Here is a 12,755-nt window from a genome sequence, read left to right on the forward strand (position 1 = left end):
ATATATATATTGGGGGGGTACCCAGGATCAAACTTGGGTCCTTGTCCTTGCCAGGCAGGCAGCAGCACCACTGAGCTAAATCTCCAGGCCTTGAGATCTTTATATGTTCTAGATATTAGTCCTCCATCTGAGGAACAACCACCCAAATTTTTCCCTGTTCTGTAGGTTGTCTTTTCATTCTGTGTTTCTTTTGCTGTGCAGAAGCTATATTGGGGGGGTACCCAGGATCAAACTTGGGTCCTTGTCCTTGCCAGGCAGGCAGCAGCACCACTGAGCTAAATCTCCAGGCCTTGAGATCTTTATATGTTCTAGATATTAGTCCTCCATCTGAGGAACAACCACCCAAATTTTTCCCTGTTCTGTAGGTTGTCTTTTCATTCTGTGTTTCTTTTGCTGTGCAGAAGCTTTTTAACTTAATATAATCCCACTTGTTGACGATTTGTGAGTTTATTTTTTTTGTTTGTTTGGTACCTGGGATCGAGCTAGGGTCCTTGCACTTGCAAGGCAGGTGGCAGAACCACTGAGCTAAGTCCCCAGCCCTCATGAGTTTATTTTTTACAACATGCCATGACTGTAAGGGAGCCATCATCAATCTATGCTTAACAGTGAACACTTTCCGTCCACTTCACGAGATCTGTCTGCTCTGTTGTCCCAGTGGTCACTGGTGGCATGGTAAGTTTTCCACTAACTTTGTGCCAGTAGTAAGGTGTTTATTGATTCTTCCAATTGCAGGAATTTAAAGATTTTATAATTTATTTTAGAAAGTGCCATTGTTTAGATGCCTCTAGCATGAAGTCTCCTAGGTAAACAAAATTTTACTGTCATCGATTTAATATTCTGACATCAGTTGGGCAGAAGTTTGGTGGGCAACAGTCACTGAGAGTCAGTTTAACTCTGGGTTCCCTGGCGAGGCCAACGTTCTGGACCTTGTACATAAATTTTCTGCTGCATCTTGTTTGTTTGGACGTCAGAGTATTAAATGGCACTGGAATTAGCGCTGAGGCAAGATTCTGAGGTCTGGCAATTTAAATCTACATAGTCTTTGCTCTGCCTACTGAAAACATTTAGTAGCAGAATGGCTCAGGACTTTCTTTCCTCCTGGAAGCCTTCCAGAATGACTGAAATTTTAAGAGGTTTTACCTGAGCAGAGAGGAAGGGAGGCTTCCTTCTCCAAAGTCTTGAACTTTCTTTGATATCAATAATAGAAGCAAGGCATGAAGGACCCCGTTTAGCTGGAGCAGTATGCTTGTGGGCCTAGCAGGCAGAGAAACCCAAGTTCAAATTCTGGTGTTTGCATGTTTCAGCTTCATCTGTGAGAAAATTACCTGACTGCCCTTGCCACCATTGGTAAGGTAGGAGATGGAATGCTCATGTCTCTACTTTGGGGTTCAGAGGTAATTTGGTTACTGAGTGTATCTGCAAGAGGTGCTCGAGTCAGGAGGGGTACTTCTGTTTGGCATAATAAAGATGAATTTAGGCCTCTGCGACTTGAAGCATTTAGCCAATTGTTCTCAAACAGTTCTGCCTTGTTTCCTTTTCATAATGGCTTGGTTCCCTTTTAATGAGAAGAGCCCAGCCCTCCCACTTTCTGAAGCTTGTGAGCAAATGACACTCATGGGCTGGAGCTCATGGGCAATCTCTGCAGCCGAAAGCAGCTGGTGGCTACAGGGAATAAGTGAAAAGAGGCTGTGTGCAGGAAACCATTTCATTTGCAGAGGTAATGGATTCTACCTGTGATCTTACCCAGAAGCTTCAAAGGCATCGGCAGCCATTACCCAACTCTGGATGGAGCCAGACCCTGGCTCCCTATCCCCAAGGCAGGAATGATGCTGAGTAGCAGTCTCCCCGATCTTCAGCAGGTAAAGAGGTGAGCTGCACACCCGAGTGGCAGGTGAGTCAGAGACTCTGGACCTCACTTTCCTCGGTGGTTAAATGACAGCATTGGCCCCTGATGTCAAAAATGTCTCCCATAGGACTGTGGCTGACCTCCAGGCCTGGTTTTTAGGTTCTCTGCATTGTCTGCTTTACACATTTAGATGTATGTATGTGTTTGTCACTGGGTGTGTGTGTTTTATATGATTCAGAGCCGTCCGAAAATCGAGATTGGGGAAGGAATGAGTGTTACTTGTTCCAGTGACTCAGCCATAGCGGAAGAAGGAAGTGTCCTAGTGCTTCTTCTAGCCCTGACCTTGGTTGCAAATGCACAAATACAAACAGCCAAGTTTTCACCCCCAGCACCAGACAGAGCAGGACAACCTTGACCCTTAGCCTTTTCCAACACCACTTCCCCTGGCACTTCCTTTCTCCCTAAACTCTCTCATGCTTATTTTAGCCTAAAGTGATCTTTAGCTAACTACAGAGACCTCTCATCTCACACCTCCTGTAGCAGGTTGACACAAAGTTGTTCTCCATAATCTAAACATTTTAAAAGGGAGTTTAGTTCTCCCAACAGTGACCTATTTCCTTACTGGCCTTAACTATTTATTTGGAATATTTCATTTTAAGTTGAAATTTTTCTTCCTTTGTCGAAGTGAGTTTCATGTAGGACCTACACTTAAGACAACAGCCTTCTTTCTTTGTGTCCCGTGCCCCACCCCCATAACAGGAGTCAAACTCAAGACATTGCACTTGCGAGACAGGTGTAGTGCCGCTGAGCTAAATCCCTGGTCCTGTGGCATCAGCTTTCTCTAGACCTCATCTTTCGGAGGAAGAATATCAGTAACCACCTAATTTATGTGCATAAGGTCCTTTGCATCTTGGGGTTCTGTGTCGATGTATTCACCCAACCCTGAATTAAAAATATTAGAAAAAAAATTGCATCTGTACCGAACATGTACTGACGTTTTTCTTATCATTTCTGCGTTAGTGTTGTATAATGTCTGTTTACATTGTTTACCTTGCACCAGGTTTTCTAAGTAATGTAGAGACTATATATGTATATGAGAGAATATGCGTAGCTTATATGAATGCGGGGTGCTGTTTCACATAAGGAACTTGAGCACCCTTGGGTTGGGGTATTTGTGAGGTTCCTGGACCCTTCCCCCACCAACTCACAGGAAGACTACTTTTTAGATATTGGGTCTCAACGCTTATGGTTATTGAAACTACCCTAACAATAATTTGAACACTGACTTATAAACATTCAAATTAATGAAAAAACCAGTTCTCTCAGGGGGCTCATTCATGAGAATAGAAAGATCTTTTATCGAGTAATTCCCCCAGGGGTCTTTTAAATAGCAATCTCGCCCATTTTGATTCAGTTTGTGGAAGGCCCATTCGGATGCATTACCAGACCACCTCTTCCTGTAAAGGAAGGTAACCATTTGGCTGTGTCTCCCATCCTGCCACTAATTCATTTTCCCATTAATCTGCTTTCCCCTGGAGGCTATTTGATCTATTTGCAGGAGGAGCGGGACTCAGGGCAGCCCCTCCAGATGCCACAGTTTTCAATACCAGACAAATCCGAAGGGACACTGGTGTTAGCACAGAAGTGATTAACTGAAAAACTCACTTGAAAGTTGTATGCTGCTTTCCAGCCCTAATCGCTGATCAAGGAAGACTCCCTGTCATAGCCTGAGAACAGCGCCAGCACAGGAAAATGTTTTAAAGAGCATCCCATTAATGGATTCCTTAAAATGCTGGATTCCAGGCAGTAGCACTTCTATAATCCTGATAACACTCATATTTGCATATCCCTGCCATTTCTGAAGTATTTTCACAGACATTGTGGCAAGGTCTTACCTTGGGTAGGCTGGGGAAGGGCCACCCTACGATCCAGTTCCCAAAGGGGACGTGGGTTTAAAGTTGTGCTTTCCTAACAGCACACAGATGGAAAGAGGCAGACATGGTATTGGGACAAGACTTCTCTTTTCTGGTGCCACTCCCTTCAGTGCTGGGGTACAAGTGAGTCCTTGTACACATAAAGCAGGTGCTCTACTCTGATCTTCAAATCTTTGTTAACAACGTCCTGCACAGTCTCCCTGGAGCATCACAGCTAAAGCCACACCAAGAGGACTGTTTCATCCAAGACAGGGGAGCATGACATGAGGATTCTTCCCCACCTGGCAAAATATCTGGCACTGGAGGTGCAGGAGTCCAGGCAAGTTGCTCACCATGGAAGCAGCCAAGCCTGCCAGCATGATTTTCTGGCATTTTAAAGCAACATATTCCTCTCTGTAGGCTCTGAAAAGCAGTTCCTCAGTGGATTTCAGTGCAAGATATCCAAGCATCCTTCTGAAGCACTGAACCTTGTGCTGGCTGTGGATGTCCCCATCAAAACTCCTGTTGAAATTTGATTCCCATGGTGAAGGCACTGAAAAGTGGAAAGGTAATCTGACTGTGATATGTGAAGCCAGGACCTTTGGGAGGTAATTAAGGTTCAGTGAAGCCCTGAGGGTGGGGCCCTGGTCCAATGGGATTGCTGCTTTGTGAGAAGAGGAGGCCAGGTCTAAGCTTCCATGCTCTACCTTGGCAGGTGGTGCTTAGAGATTCTGCAGAGCTCCTGCCAGGAAGAAGGATGTCGCCAGATGAGGCCCCTCTGTCTTAGACCTCCAGAACTATAAACTGAATAAAGCTTTGTTCTTTATAGATAACTAGGTGTGTTGTATCAGTTATAGCAACAAAATGACTAAGCTATCTTGGACGGTATATTGAGAAACAACAGGGGCCACAGTTTACACCAAAATACCCTTTTCTCCTACAACCCTGTCAACCTGCCCAGGAGGCCATACCCTGACCTGCAGTGACCAGCCCAGAAGCCAGGCTGTTCTAATGCAGAGCTGCAGGGAGCCAGACTGCCCTCTCCACTCCAGTGACGACCCAGGATGCTGAACAGTAACATCTACAGCAGTCGCTCCACATGGCCCGGCCTTGATTAATAACTGACGCCTTTGCTAATTTGTGTCACCACTTACGATTTAGGACCAGCCAGAGAAAGCCAAAACTGCGCCCCTCACCAATCCCATGGAATACTTCTGTGCAGGCCCCTCCCTTGGCCAGTGGCACTTGATGAAGGCCCACCTGGGCCCCCCTTTGCCTCTTGATGAGCTCTCTACTCCCCCGCCTGGCTTTCAGCTCTGGCATGAGTGTTGGTGGCTGATTCTTTGCTCTAGCAAAGGAAAAAATAAATGGCCTTTGCCTTACTCATTTAGTTGGTCTTTGTTTCCACAGCATAAATCAGAAATACTATGACTCATGCATATGCTCTTCAAATATCTCAGCGACTGTTGTGATGAAGAGGTGTGCATTTAGAATTCACAGTAACTATTAAGTAGTCTCTGAAGGGAGCAGCGTTTTAACCCTTGTATGACGTACATCAACAGGCACTAGTTTTAAAACTGTTAAGTGTGAATGCCAGTTGTACAACAGCATGTATATTATTACTCCAAATTATAGATGTAATGATAAATATCAGGGTGGTAGAGAAAGCAAGCTCTGGGATGTCTATCTGTCTGTCTGTTTGCTTGTTGTGCTTTTGTTTTCCACGGATTTGTTCTGTGGTGCTGGGAAGGCGACCCAGGGCCTTGCACATGTGAGGCAAGCACTCTGCCTCAGCTGCGCCCTAGTCCCACCTGCTGGGCCCAAACTCTGCTCCTCCACCTGCCCAGTTAGCCTGGGTCTCTTGACTCAGTTTTTTTGTGTGCGTTTTTTTTTGTTGTTGTTTTTTTTTTCTGCTCTGAGCCTGTTTGCTCATCTGCTAAAAGGAGCCTAATAGTCCTGCATCAGGATTGTGAGATTGAGTTAGACAATGTAGGTAAAATGTGAAATGCTTGGTAGATGCTTTGCTCATTGTAATACTAGCTAGTAATGTGGTAGAACTGAAGAAATAAAGGTAAAGGTGACAAGGAAAATTGCAATTTAAAAACTCTACTGAAGGAAAAACCTGTAATTTACGATTTCCCTTTTGGGCTTCTTGTTCCTGAATTCCTGAGTCTTAGAAAGTGTAATACATAGGATCAGTGCCTTTCTCCTGTGCCATTGGCCTTCCACCTGTGGAAGTTCACCTGTTGACTGAGCTAGATCCTTCACAGATCTCACTAATTCCACAGATATCCATCTTCCCCAACACACAAATACACCCAGCCCCAGACCAAAACGCGCATCTCCTCCAGGTCTGCACTCTGCTCTCATTCAATAAGTGCTATTTTAATTCTGCCTAATAAAGGTTTTGTATGCTTCTCACTGACACATCCTGAGCCTCCTCTTTCTGTGCCAGGAGCGGGAGCTACAGCCTATTCTGTGGGTAGGCGGGTATAGGTCCCCATCTTTGTCTCCTTGGAGCCCATCCGGCGACAGCAGCACTGCTGTTACCATTGTATCTGTAGAAAACAATCTGGAAGGTTTACAAAAGCAGGCATCAGCAGTGACTGTCTCTTCACAGAGCACAGGGAGGGACATCATTGTCTACAGGATACATTTCACTACTTTAATTATTTTTAGAGGTGCATTTAGTTTTAGATCACATTAATCTGATTTTAAAGGGTAAGGAGAGGTCTTTGGATTTAAAATGAAAGCAGAGGGGAAACTGCTAAAATAATGTGTTAAACTGTGCAGTGGGACACAAAACCAAAAGGTTGTGTGTAGTAGAATTTGTGTCACGTGGGAGAAGAACCTTCCACAAAAGACAGAAGAGACTTTCAGCAGGGCCAAGCTGGGAACCAGGCTGGGAAGGCACTGCCAGGAGGGAGCCTGCCCATGAGGTTCTGTTTTATCTAGAACTTTCCTTCTGTTATCTCCACAGGCGTCTCCCACTGCCTACCCCTATCACAGCCGGTTCTTATCTCCTTGGGAGGCATGAGGGATGGAAGGAGCAGAACAGACTTTACAGGAGGAGACAAGGAAAGGCGGCATGCTAACCTTATTCTTCCCACCTCCTCAGGAACCAGCGCCTCTGCATTGCATTTATCTGCTGAGAAGTTCTGCTCAAGTGATTCTGCCCAGAGAAAGAAAAAGGCCTTCTAGAAGCTCTGTTCTCTCCCCTGACATAGAGAAGCAGGAATTCCTGAGTGGCATGCTACAACAACGCTTTGTAAAAATCCACTTCACTGCAGATGTAAACAAACCATGTACTGAGGCCCTGACATGGCCGGGCCAGGGCAGAACCCTGAATAAAATCAGGACCAGACTTGCTGAACACTCCACTGGTGACCCCAAGAGCTCTAAGGGGGTCCCAGATGAAGGTCTTGCCTTCAAGGGTAGACAGAGCTAAGGCAGGAGACTCAGGAAGAGTAAGGACAGGAGTGAGGAGCACAGACACAAAAATCTGGTCATGGTGCACGACTGTCCTAACAGAAGTTAGCACTCTTTGTTTGGCAGTCACGTCCATCCTCGCTGCATTCTGGTTTGCTTTCAGTCAAGCTGAGAAGGTGCGGCTCAGACTCTTGTCCGTATCTGCAGTACAGAAAACCAAGACCCAGGAATCCATTCAGGTGCTGGGATGGCTCTTTTTACTCGAGGACTGGAAGATAGTTTCGGATGCAGTTTACAGTTGTGAACTTGGAGTAAAGCAGATTGCCCTCCATAACCAGTTGAAGGCTTGGCTAGAATAGAAACGCCAGCCTCTCACAGCAGCAGGATTGTCCAAGAGACTGCCTTGGGACTTCAAGGTACACCCGGGTCTCCAGCCTGCCAGCCCACACTGCAGATTTAGACTCATGACCCTCCAGCCTCCATAAACACACATGCCAGTTCCTTATAATGAGTCTCTTTACGCACACACACCCTATCATTCTGTTTCTCTTGTCAATTCTGCTATAAGTATTTGTTTTACTGCCTTCCCTCTTCCTGAATGAAGAATTCTGAAAAACTTTGCCAAATAACTACTCCCCTTCCCATCTTGCTAAATAAGTCTGGTTTTTGAGAAATTTGAGGGCAAGCTAAATAGGCCTTGGTTTAGTGCATTTCACAGCACCCACCAAGGGAACTGTTAGGCAAGCCACACAGTAACGGTGATGAAGGCCATGCAGAAACAGAAGGGTATTTTAGAATTTAACGCTGGATAAAAATGGAGAAAAATGTATGCAAGTATAGCCAGCAACATGTGGAATGTATATTATGTAGACAGACAGGAATATAATAGATGTGAATAACCACTTGAGATGATAAAAATAGTCATTATTAACAATTGTATATTGAATATCTTCTTTGTCTCGGGCACAGGTTTAAGTCTTATGAAGAAAAAGTTGTGTGTGTTTTCTCTTAAGGATAGAAATAATAAAAAAGATGGACAATAATAAATGCTGACCAGGATGCAGAGGAACTGGAATGCTCACATGCTGCTAACAGAAATCAAAATGTTCCAGTCTCTTGAGAAGCAGCTCAACAGTCCCTTCAAGGGTGAAGCATAGAGTTTCTACGATACAGGGATTCCAGTTCTGTGACCAGGGACTGAACTTTAGGACCTTGTGAGGCAGGCAGCAGCACCACTGTCCAATGCTAAGTGTGCCCAAAAGAACTGAAAACATATGTCTTACGCAGAAACTTACATATAAGTGTTCATAGCAGAGTCACTGATGATAGCAGAAGGGCCGGGGATTCAGCTCAGTGGTTCTGCTGCCTGCCTCCAAGCGTAAGGTCATGAGTTCAAACCCTGATACAAAATAATAGTAATAATAATAATAGCAAAAAAGATCCATCAGCCAATGAATGGATAAACAAACTGAGGTCGGTGCAGTGGATTATTATTCAAATGGATGCACCTTGAGACCACAAGTTTAAGTGAAATAAATATTCTATAGTTTTTCATATATAAGAAATTCAAAGTATAAATACAGAGCAAAGTAAAAGAGAGTGATAGGAGCCAAACACAAAAGGACACAGATGCGATTTATTCCATGCATGTGAAATGTCTACAGTGGCTAAAGCCAGAGACAGGAAGTAAGTTTGCAGTTGCCCACAGCTGGCAGCTGGGTGGGTGGGGTAGGAGGGGAGATGGGGTGCCCACTAATGGGCATGGGCTGTGTGTATTCTTGGGGATGATGAAAGTGATGGTGGTGGTTGACCAACCCAGCAACTAAAAACCACTGAATCATACGTGTGAAGGGGTGAATTGTGCGATGGTAAATTATATGACAATAAAACTTATTAAAAATTACCTAATGGTAAAGAAAACAATTACCTAATGGTGTTGTTATGTTGCCTTTATAAATAAAATGTATGATTAATGTTTTTTTTTAAATAGCCTGCCTGTTTGTTAAGAAATTTATATTTGGTTCCTTAACAACTGTAAATGCCCTAGATTCACTTTAGCTGCATTTGGGGAGGAAGATCGTTTGCAGTTGCCCAGGGCAGGCGAGAGGTATAAGCAGGAGAGGGAGGACCCCATGTATAGCCTTCCAGCCAGGATTTCAGGGCCACAGTGAACCTCCCAGTATTTCAGACAACCCTAAACCTGACAGAAAAGGCACACATTTAGGAACTGAATGGTTAGTAAATGTCCCAGTAAGCAGCTGAGCATGAGAGTCAACAATGGTAATAACCACAACAACAGCTGCTATTTCCAACATTCTGTCCCCAATTAACGCTATGAAATGGGCTCCACTGTCAGCCGCCTTTAACAGGTTAGGCAAAGCCAAGCCATTTACCCTGGGTTGCAAAGCCAGCAAGGTGCAGTGAGTCTGGAGCGTGGTCTATTCCACTCTAGGGCTTGACTTCTGGTCCTGGTGGCCTCCACTCTGTAAACCCTTGCTCCGGTGGGCTGCGGACAGGAGATGCTGCCATCAGAACTGAGTGCCACATTGCTTTATCTTTCAATTGTGCACTACAGTTCCATGGAGCTGTGTTCCTAGTAGGTCCCCATTGGTGTGAGGACAGAGGCTGGATTAGAACCCAGGAGTCTGGGTCCCCACAATGCAGACCCAGCCACACGCCTGGCTGTCAGTGGTGTTCCTGCTGTCAGTGTTTCTGTGACACGCAGCTCTGACCTCCTCTCTGTCCTTGGGGTTTGTCCTTTGCTCAGAGCTCTCCTCCTTGGCCCCTCTGTTCAGCAGCAGGAGTAACACAGCCACCACACGGAAACTCCCTGGCCAGCTCTGCCTACGCATTCTGACCCCAGAGGTGGATGCTGTCAGTGCCTGCTCTTTGCCCAAAGGGAAATGAAGGTGAGGCAGGGCTAAGTAATATGTTTAAGACCCTCACACTGCGATAGAGCCAGGATTCCACAAAGGCAGTTCCTCTATGTGTGACTGCTGTGACTCTGGCCCGTGGCATCAGTGCCGGGAGGACACGGCACAGGAGCCATCACCCTAAACCCCAGCCCTGTCATTGAATGCTTGGTACCTTGTGCAACCCAGCAGATGCTGGGAAATGAAATGGCTATGAGGGACTGAATGAGTGAGTGAATGGCTGTTGTCTAACTGGTGCGAGGGACATCACATCCTACGGATGCCAGAAGTCAGTAGTGTTCAGCCTCGCTGATTAATTTTATTCACTTTTCTCCCCGGGCTGTGGTTATTATTAACAACCATGGGGCAAGACTGGTGCATGTAAACAGTCACTCGTTTACTCTTCCTCATCAGACATCTGTTCATACTTGCCTGATGTCCGATGGGGCCCTTTATTAGGCCTCCACGCCCTGTAGATGACATAAGCTTTTCTTCACAAGGTGCTAGAAAACAGAGATCATTCGCTCCTTGCACACTCAGATCTAGACCCACATTTAGTTCTTTGTTCCCTTTGGTCGGGAGGTTTTTGCTGAGCCCTGCCATGAGTGCTTCCCCGGGGTGCCACCCGGGGGCCCCGCCCTCACCCCTTCTGGCGCTAGTCTGCTTCTCCTTGACACCATTCAGGAAGAGGTGCTAAGCTTACAGCCTGGTGAATAGTTCTGTATGGAACCCAGTTCATATGCTGAATGCCGCGGCATCCTGTTAGCTGCTGGCAGCTTTTTTGGGTCGTTCATCCCCCTGCACGGCACTAATAGCTTTTCCAGTCCTCTCCTGGGACGTGGACTATTTCGCATTTGTAAGCTACCTTCATGAAAAGGGCCTCCAGGCTCCCAAGTGTCCTGTGACCACTCTTCTGTGGGAGATGACAATGTCAAGGCCTCATTTGCCAGAAAATGACAACATGTGGCCCTAATGTGACACTGAGAATGTCCTTGTGGCACTGGGTGCTCACTCAGGGCTCCAGTGAGGTTGGTTGTATGAAATAATGTCAGAGAGAAAAAGGGATTTTTTTTTTCCCAGTTGTGAGAATGGTTCTGCTAGCATTGAGAAGTAGGGCAGGGAATAAAGAGGAAGTGCGATTGTGTAGGGACAGGCTGAGAGAAAGGAAAGGAAGGAAGTGTTAAAGTTGAAGGCTGGAAGATTTTGCCCTTCCACGACAGCAGCAGGGACCCACCCAAGAACCATGCCATCATCCTGTCACACCTCGTGTCCTGATTGTCAGGAGAGAGAAGTTTCCAGAACTGTAATTTTAGCCCCTACTGAGTGCCAGGCGCCCTTTCACTATGTGTCACGACATTGCTTGGGGAAAGTTATGATTGGTTTATTGTGTAGTCTGGGAAACCGACACACAAGGAAACCACATGATTTGGTCATCGTCACACTGCTGAGCAAGTGCGCCAAGTTTGCTGCTGGGCTTCTCTGTGTAGACCACCTGCGCGCTGACGGAGCACGAACACCAGGCCACAACAGAAGACCTCTCAGAAGTCTGTTAGAAGATGCCACTTCTTGTGTTGTTTGGGGGATTCTCCTGGCTGCTTTCCCTTGGTGTCCAGGACATAAAACCCCTTTCCTTCACATGTGGGAAACTAAATTCTCCATGCCATTCAGTCTTGGGGAGGAAGGAAAGGTGCCCACGAAGACAGAACCTGATGGCGAGTTCTGTCAAGGTCCCATGTGGGGAGGAAGCCCCCGGACAGGAGGAACTGGCAGAGACATGAGTCATCCTGGGTGCTTTACCACCAAGAGCCCAAGGAAGCCCCGGTGTTTATTTGTTTCCATGGCTCCCACCCACTCGCAGCATTCACTTCCTCTGGGGTGCTTGTCTTTGCCGGGCATCCTTTTGTTAGGCAAATATTTGTTGCTTGTATCCATGTGCTGATACACAGTCAAGATTAGGTTTACTACACATAATGACAAGCACACACAGTGGCCCACGACTGAAGTTTATTTTTCTCTCATGCAGGTCAGCCATGCAGGAGAACATAGAGACTCCTTGGTGTTATCAGGGACTCCGACTCCTGTCTGTCTGCTCTTCCTCCTAGCTTGGGGTTTCTTCCCTCAAAGTCACTTCATGGTCCAGGGTGGCTGCTGGAACTCTTGGAAGGAGGAGAAAAAAGCTGAAGAGAGTAAAGGTGCCTTTACCAAATGAATCAGATTCTTTTAATTGGCCCTCCAGGGAATCCTAAAAAATGCTTCCCTTTGCTTCTCTTTGGCTAGGAATTAGCCATGTATTTATACTTGGTTGCAAAGGTGATTGAAAAAATGTAACTGTGCTTTGAGGGTTGTTAGCAGTCTGGGTGTCTAAAACGGGAAATTACTAATGGAAGTATGGAAGTACGGTTATTCTAATAAGCAGAAATCACCAACCTATGTGTGGTCCACATTCCAAATCTGGCCCCCAGGGTGATTTCTCAATAAAGTTTTATTGGTACACAGCCATGCTCATTCACTTACATGTACTCTATGTTGTTTGTGTGTGTTTTATAGCGAAGAGTTAAGTATTAGTTATGCTATATGATTTGTAAAATATTTATTATCTGACACTTCACAGCAAAGATTTGCTAACTCCTAGGATACACAAATAGCAAGTAGTAA

This window comes from Fukomys damarensis, unplaced genomic scaffold, assembly GCF_012274545.1.
Source record: "Fukomys damarensis isolate Sample0158 unplaced genomic scaffold, DMR_v1.0_HiC HiC_scaffold_5, whole genome shotgun sequence".
Lineage (NCBI taxonomy): Eukaryota > Metazoa > Chordata > Mammalia > Rodentia > Bathyergidae > Fukomys > Fukomys damarensis.